This window comes from Myotis brandtii, unplaced genomic scaffold (genome assembly GCF_000412655.1).
Source record: "Myotis brandtii unplaced genomic scaffold, ASM41265v1 scaffold374, whole genome shotgun sequence".
NCBI lineage: Eukaryota > Metazoa > Chordata > Mammalia > Chiroptera > Vespertilionidae > Myotis > Myotis brandtii.
In genome coordinates this window covers 5,804,271-5,813,235 of record NW_005364372.1, presented here as the reverse complement: position 1 = coordinate 5,813,235, position 8,965 = coordinate 5,804,271, and the positions used below count along the sequence as shown (strand labels likewise).

Genomic DNA, 8,965 nt, shown 5'->3' with positions numbered 1-8,965 from the left:
GCCACGCCCCGCCCCACCACCCACCCGGCCATGCACATGTGGCGGCTGGCGGTGGGGCGGGCTAGCTGTGCCGCCCCGCCTACAGTATGCAAATTAAACAGCCATCTTTGTTGGGTTAATTTGCATACTCTTCTGATTGGCTGGTGGGCGTAGCGAAGGTAGGTCAATTAACATCTTTGTCTTTTATTAGTGTAGATACTTCTATCTTGTTTTCTAAAAAAACATGGGTTCATGTATTGATTTTTGTAATGATAACAATGCCAAAGGCATATTGGCATTCAAAATTAAATACTCAAAGGAAATTTGACTTTAGACACAACTGTATAAAATCTCCTTTATTGGCATATGATTGAGAACACTAATATTTAAATTCTATTTTCTATCATCCTAATCCAACAAAAGGTTAATTTCCCCTTCAACCTTGATTGACACTATACATGAGTTTTTCAATAGAATACCCACTGCTTTAGAGGATCTATATTTTCCATAAGCTTTTCATACAGAAAAAAATAACTTCAGAGTAAACCTAATAAATATTTCAGAGCCAGATTATAAATATTTCAGAGCTTTTTCATTACCATATCACATACAGTATACAAACCCATGATGAATTGTATAATGCATGCTTGCAATTTTTATCTTGCAAAAATATGAATATTTAGTGCTAGTTAAACAATTAATGCTTAATTAAAACTTTACAAAAATATTCTGTAGGAAAAATATTTTACTATGTAAGCTTTATTCATTATTGAAGGGACAAAAAATAGATAACATAAATATTAAAACAACAATAAAACCAACATGCTATATAAATAAGCGAACTTAATAGAATATAAAGTATGTCAATTATTCATATATATCTGACATATTGCTCTAACTGAACTCTTTACAGCTGAAGATAGATATGTGAAAACAAGATAATCACTTCTAGAGAATGTCTGCTGTTTACTTATCACCCACCATAATAATTCAAGTAGGACAAATCATTTACAGCCTAAAAATCTATAATTCCCCAAGAAAAGGATTTGGCTATTGAAAGGTATAACTGAATAAGGTACTATATCTTGAGGGGGGTGGGGAGGAGGTTTAAACTATCATTGAGTGTATCCTGAAAAATATAAAAGTCAATTTGAAGTATTTAAAAAAAAACTATTATCCAAGATTGTTTTCAAATCATTCAAGAGCTTTTACGATGGTATCCAAATTATACTGCAAGTTCACATTTACCTGTATTAACCTGTATTTTATGTTTTACCTTACATCAATGAGGTGCATATGCTTATTATAACTGCTATCCTACACATGCTCCAAGCCATAAACATGAGGAGGAGGAGGATAAGCAGCAGAAGCTTAAGAGCTACACTGTAAGAACATTGTTACCTTGGGTATCTCAGTAAGCTTCTAGAATTCTAATTTTCTTTTTCATATGCAACACTGGGAGAAGAAAACCTGACATGTCCACCCCTGAACCTGCCCTATCACAAAAACATTTTTCTAAGGTTTAAATGTGAGTTCTGATAAAGTCCTGATCAAATATAACATATTATGAAGTCACCACAATTTTTATCACTGATTCTCTTTATGCTACTGGGTGCGGGGGCGGGGGTAGGGGGGATGTTAAATTAAAATAGTTTAAAGTAGTTTACTAGTAAATAGTTTAAATCTTTTCAGAAAAAAAACTAATACTAAAAATAATACTAAAATAATATAAAATAGAAATGTGATAACGGATATCTGATGCTTTTTGCTTTCTTTCGCAACTAGACTACGCCTGCCTTCAGATGTTCCTGGTGCCTGGCATATAGTTGGTACTTCACAAAAATTGATCAATGAAAGAAAGAATGAAAAATTTATCTCTTATGTTACCCAGACTGAAATCTGCTATATGGCTTAAGAGTTAATATAGCTTAAATACTCCCAGCTTAGATATTTGGCATAATTTTCTACCTTGGAATTCCATCTATAGTTGCACTGCTCTCACAGAGCAGAAAACCTGTTTCAAAATACAGGGCAGTGCCATGGTTAACAGGCTCAGTTTGGTTAGCCACACTTCCCACAGACATAATTAAATTTAAGGTTATTATGATTTTGCCCTCATTAAAATTATTTGTAAATAAAAAATATCAAATAGAATTATTGCTCCTGAAAAAGTATACCCGAAGGCATACTATACAGACTAAAAGAAAATATAAGTACCATAGTTGTTATTCATCAATTCATTATAGGACTGGTTTTTAAGTAACTTTCCTTTATTCATATAAATTACTATGCAGAGACATAAACAATTAACTACAGAGTTGAATGGCCTCAGTTGAAGAACCAGGATGGGGGGAGCAGAGAAACCTTCCTTCTCTGGCACCTCACTCCCCACCCACAGAAGCCCCAGGAGGTATCTGACCAATATCTCTGCAGAGCACAGTTCAAACACCACAGCCTTATATAATCCTTTCTACCTCAGACTTGTAAGAACACCCTTTCTCATTCACAGGGAAACTTTTATGAGATTAGACTATTTCCCAGCATCTCTTGTATATCTGTTTCAATAATCCAGGACACATCTACACTAATAAAAAACAAACATGCAAATTGACCATACCTTTGCTACACCTTAAGCCATGCCCACCAGCCAATCAGAGCAACAATATGCAAATTAACCCAACCAAGTTGGAGGACGGCAGCCATAAAGTTGGAGCAAGCAGGAGGCTTGGTTGCCCCAGTGATGGAGGAAGCCAAGCTTCCTGCCTCCCACAGCCGGCTCTGAGCTCCACTCAAGGCAACAAAGTTTCAATTATAGAAGATAAACCCACCAGCCAATCAGAGTGACTGTATGCAAATTAACCCAACCAAGATGGCGGCCGGCAGCCACGGAGCTGAAGCAAGCAGGAGGCTTGGTTGCTCCAGTGATGGAGGAAGCCAAGCTTCCCGGCTGGCTCTGAGCTCCACTGAAGGCAACAAAGTTTCAATTATAGAAGGTAACTAAATCCCAGAATAAAAAAAAGAAAAAGAAAAAAAGGAGAGGCTGGGAGCTTCCGTCACCTGAGGGCTTGGCCAGCCTGAAAATGGCCCTCATTCCCTCACCCAGATTGGCCAGGCACCCCAGTGGGGACCCCCCACCCTAAAGGGGGTGTGGCCAGCCTGAAAATGGCCCTCATTCCCTCACCCAGATTGGCCAGGCACCCCAGTGGGGACCCCCCACCCTAAAGGGGGTGTGGCCAGCCTGAAAATGGCCCTCATTCCCTCACCCAGATTGGCCAGGCACCCCAGTGGGGACCCCCCACCCTAAAGGGGGTGTGGCCAGCCTGAAAATGGCCCTCATTCCCTCACCCAGATTGGCCAGGCACCCCAGTGGGGACCCCCCACCCTAAAGGGGGTGTGGCCAGCCTGAAAATGGCCCTCATTCCCTCACCCAGATTGGCCAGGCACCCCAGTGGGGACCCCCCACCCTAAAGGGGGTGTGGCCAGCCTGAAAATGGCCCTCATTCCCTCACCCAGATTGGCCAGGCACCCCAGTGGGGACCCCCCACCCTAAAGGGGGTGTGGCCAGCCTGAAAATGGCCCTCATTCCCTCACCCAGATTGGCCAGGCACCCCAGTGGGGACCCCCCACCCTAAAGGGGGTGTGGCCAGCCTGAAAATGGCCCTCATTCCCTCACCCAGATTGGCCAGGCACCCCAGTGGGGACCCCCCACCCTAAAGGGGGTGTGGCCAGCCTGAAAATGGCCCTCATTCCCTCACCCAGATTGGCCAGGCACCCCAGTGGGGACCCCCCACCCTAAAGGGGGTGTGGCCAGCCTGAAAATGGCCCTCATTCCCTCACCCAGATTGGCCAGGCACCCCAGTGGGGACCCCCCACCCTAAAGGGGGTGTGGCCAGCCTGAAAATGGCCCTCATTCCCTCACCCAGATTGGCCAGGCACCCCAGTGGGGCCCCCCACCCTGAAGGGGGTGTGACCAGCTGTAAACAGCCATCAGCCCCTCACCCCGGCTGGCCAGGCACCCAAGGGGACCCCAACCCTGAGCCGGGACACCATTCAGGGCAAACCAGCTCGCCCCCACCCATGCACCAGGCCTCTAGCACTCTCTAATAAAGAGGAAATATGGTAATTGACCCTCATGCTGTCGCAAAGAAGGCGGCGCCCACAACCAATAAGGAGGATCTATGCTAATTGACTGCCCCGCCCTCAAAGATGGCAGCGCCCAAGCCAATAAGGAGGGAATATGCTAATTGACTGCCCCGCCCTCAAAGATGGTGGCACCCACAGCCAATAAGGAGGAAATATGCTAATTGACTGCCACGCCCTCAAAGCGGTTGGGAGCCAGCGGTCCCAGATCGGGGACCCACAGGGATCGGGCCTAACCGGCAGTGAGACAAACCCCAGAGGGATCCCAGATTGGAGAGGGTGCAGGCTGGGCTGAGAGACACCCCCCCAGTGCATGATTTTTGTGCACTGGGCCTCTAGTTTATTTATAAATTTAAGTCATTTTCAGCAAATAGAATGCATTGTTATTACATTTGAGGGTCACAGACTGCTGAGAACATTAGTTTTTTAGAAACTATTTTTGAGCACCTAGCATGCCTCAGACACTAAAGACAGGCATGAAACATTTTACTAGAAAGAGGAACCAATGCACATTTTGCATGTTAATACCCAACACTGGTGACGAACCTGAGGACAAGAACCTTTTCTTAGTCCTTCCCACATGTTCCTTTAATGCCCTATTACCTGCATCTTCCACTGCTATGTCATTGGGGTCCTACAGCAGAAATCAGAACAAATCAAGGCTACCTCCTGGTTTTGCACCAAATGTGCCCCTGGAACAAAGTCATCCATCCATTTACTATTGGTCTGGGCTGCCTTTGCACTACAAGGGCAGAGTTGAGTACCCTCAAAGCCCCTTTATCTTCTTTCACCTTTTATAAGCAAAAGTAAACTATTTTATAACAACGTACAAAAAATAATTTTGATATGTAGGCTTAAATTATACAATTTCTTTAATATTTAATCAACGCTTGACACCTGAATTTTATGCAAAACACTAAGAAACCAATGTTGCTATATTTTTCTTCTCTAATTTATGTAAATGATTTAAAAAATAGACCCTAAATGAGCTAACAGCTGTACAGAACTTTTGATTTAGCTTTCTACAAAGACTAACAAATCTAAAATATTAAACACAAGAGATTTTCGTGAGCTATGTACATATGAATATTAAAACATTTCATTTTAAAGGGCATACTAAAAAGGTACCATATATATTCTAGCATTCACTATAATTCTTATCCTTCCCAGAGAGTAATTATTATTACCAGAGTGTTAGGAAGATTATTTATTTAACTGCATTTGAAATTGCTTGATAAGAAAACTCTGGCAAAGCATTGGTATGAGTAATTTCAGGCAAGCCTAGATTTCATGGAGTGCAAAATATGCACATGTTCATCTACCAAGTTCAAACATTCAGTTTCTATAGCAATTTAAATACATGAACATACTTAATGGGAAAAGGTTCTAATTTAAAGAATAAAGTTCCATATTGTACTATAGAGATTGTATAGGGCAGCGGTTCTCAATCTGTGGGTCACGACACCTTTGGCGGTCGAACAACCCTTTGACAGGGGTCGCCTAAGACCATCCTGCATATCAGATATTTACATTACAATTCATAACAGTAGCAACATTACAGTTATGAAGTAGCAACAAAAATAATTTTATGGTTGGGTCGCAACATGAGGAACTATATTTAAAGGGCCAGAAGGTTAAGAACCACTGGATAGGGAGAGAAAGACTTTACACATTGAGATGCTTGGTAATTTAAACATAAATACTGACGAAACTGTTGAATTTTAAGTTAGTCATGGGCAAACAATGGTTCCAAAATAGTCCCCATTTCCTAAAGGAAAGTGAAATTCGGGACAAGTTTCCCTAGGTTTGTATACACACGCTAATATTTTCAATTTAGTTGGCTACCTTCCTAGCCTATTCAAAATGCAATGTCTACCTTATAAGCATAGATCTGTAATAAATCTACTCTTGAGAATAATGTATAATTCAAAAACCTATCCTGTGTTAAATTCTAATGTGGTTTTAAGCACTTTAGATGTTAGCACATTAATGCTTTATAAATCACTAGAGCAAATAATGAGTTTCAACTCTAGTTCTTAGATGCTTCCTGCTCAGACAGGATTGTAATAAGAGCTCACCAAGATGATTTAAAGATATATTATAAATGCCTGAAATATGTAAATAGAAAATTATAGTAAACATTTGTAACTGGGTAGCTGGTAGTCTTATACTGTATTTGAAGCTCCTGGTTAAAAAAATGAAGTTTGAAAAAATAGAAGATATTCCTTATCTTGTAACTGGCTATGTTTATGAGTGAAAAGCACTCATAAGCTATATACAGAGTCCATATCAATATCATTACCATCACAGCCAAAACCATCATCCCATCTTAGAAATAAAGCAACATAAACAAGCCAAAAACACACCCCCAAAAAACATCTATAGACAATTTTCCTCTCTGGGTGTGAAGCACTTGAAAGTACACGTGATAGAAATGTATGCTTCTGAGTGTTCAGAAGGTGAAAATTTTCACTATTAAGGAATCATTTTACCATATGACACACAGGGAATTAAACACTTCTCAATAATTTTGAGACTAAAGTCAATAGAAATACAAGATCCCTAGTAGGAGGTGTGCAGGAGGCAGGATTTACCTAATAGTTTATTTCCCCTCAATTTAAACTTCCTCTATACTTTCAGAAATTTTAAAATTTATTTTAACTATTAAAACAAAAACTTCCATCTTTTTAAGCAAAAATTGTTAAAATGAATAGAATGGCTATTCAGGGGCAATGTTGGAGTGATTCCATTCATTACAAAATCACTGCTGATACCCTGGTGGGGTGGCTCAGTTGGTTGGAACATCATTCTATACACCAAAATGTTGCAGGTTTGATCCCTGATTGGGGCACATATGGAAGGCAATCTCTTTCTCTTTCTTTCTCTCTCTCTCTCTCTCTCTGAATCATTTTACCATATGACACACAGGGAATTAAACACTTCTCAATAATTTTGAGACTAAAGTCAATAGAAATACAAGATCCCTAGTAGGAGGTGTGCAGGAGGCAGGATTTACCTAATAGTTTATTTCCCCTCAATTTAAACTTCCTCTATACTTTCAGAAATTTTAAAATTTATTTTAACTATTAAAACAAAAACTTCCATCTTTTTAAGCAAAAATTGTTAAAATGAATAGAATGGCTATTCAGGGGCAATGTTGGAGTGATTCCATTCATTACAAAATCACTGCTGATACCCTGGTGGGGTGGCTCAGTTGGTTGGAACATCATTCTATACACCAAAATGTTGCAGGTTTGATCCCTGACATATGGACATATGGAAGGCAATCTCTTTCTCTTTCTTTCTCTCTCTCTCTCTCTCTCTCTCTCTCTCTCTCCCTCTCCCCGCCTCCTCTGTCCCCTCTCTCCCCTTCCTTACTCTCTCTCTCTTAAAAAATCAATAAACACATCCTTGGCTGAGGATTAAAAATAAATAAATAAATAAATCACCACTGTTAAGGATGCAAAATGTTAGGGTTGAACCTGAACAAATCCTTTGACACACATTGAAAGTATGAGCCAGTGCCTTTTAGTAATTTGCATCTCACATAAAAAATCTGCTATAGAAAAGGAAGTGCATTCTATTTTGTTATTTTTAGAATTAAAATAAATAATTAAAAGAACAAGACCACCACAAAGGAAAAACCACAAAGGAAAAAAGTTGCAAGTTAAGGCTGTCAGTCAGCAACATTTCCTCAGAGCACCATATGCTGTGAGAAAATACCAGGGGTGCTATTTTCTAATCACTAATAAAAAACAAATACTTGTGTTCTGAGAATTACGTCAGAGACCCAGCAGGACTTCAGAATGGTAAAAAGGACAATGTCAGTGAGTGGGTGTTGTGCTCTTAATGCCTAAAAGAACCAAAGGTAGTAAATCATATTATTTGTTAATTTGTTGCCTCTTCCAAGGCAGGGGATATTTGGGTCCGTAACAAATGTGACAAAGGAGTTTCAAAAAACTAGAAACCATTGCCTGAAATCATCAATGGACCAAAGCCCAAATTGGAAGAACTCAAGTTTTCTTTTTCTTTGCTTAATAGTCTACATAAATTAAATGTAGATTTTGAATATGTAAAAATTCATATTTTAAATTACCCCCCCCCCACACACACACACACTCTGTAGTGGGGGTGTGGAAAAAACCACTATCTTGACCTCTAAGAGTTTGATTTTTATTTGTGCAGCACCAATACTACTTACTCAATAAATATATTGTTATATATAACATTTTCTTCAAAATATCTGCAGAAATATGAATTGGGTTTATTTTCTATCTTAAAGGAGCTTTTAGTTTCTAACTAATATATGCTTCCTAAGTTCAATGCATTTTTCAGAAAGAAACAAAACCAATGTTGCACATTCTTCAGCATATATTCTGGTGTAATTAATTGTGATCACCTTGATTATCAAAATTATTGATATTTTGGATTTTATATATTTAGAATTCCAGCTTCTAGGACAAATGAGCACTTGGTAGATTGTTTACCTGACTTTTATTTATGCTTGGCTTTAAGTAAAACTAACAATGCAAATTTGCGCTTATCCAATAGAATACAAATTAAAGCTCTATTCACCTACCAGAAAGATTCACTGCCATTTTCTTATAATTTCTTCATATATAAATTACTTGTGAGGTATTCAAACTATATTTATAATATTAATATAAGTCAAGGGTCAGTAAATTACAGTTATTCGAATCTGGCTCTGTGGCCCATTTTTGTTGAATTCATAACCTAAGAATGTTTTTATATTTTTAAAGGTTTGTAAATAATGAAAAATAAAAAATATGGGACAGAGACTATATGTGGCCTGTGAAATCTAAACTATTTACAATCTGATCCTTTA

At 39.1% G+C, this 8,965-nt stretch overlaps 1 protein-coding gene across 1 annotated transcript in view; it reads right to left on the bottom strand.

The window, feature by feature from the left end:
• Positions 1 to 8,965, bottom strand: part of ISPD (isoprenoid synthase domain containing) — a 149,890-nt gene that overhangs the window by 27,640 nt on the left and 113,285 nt on the right. The window lies entirely within an intron of this gene.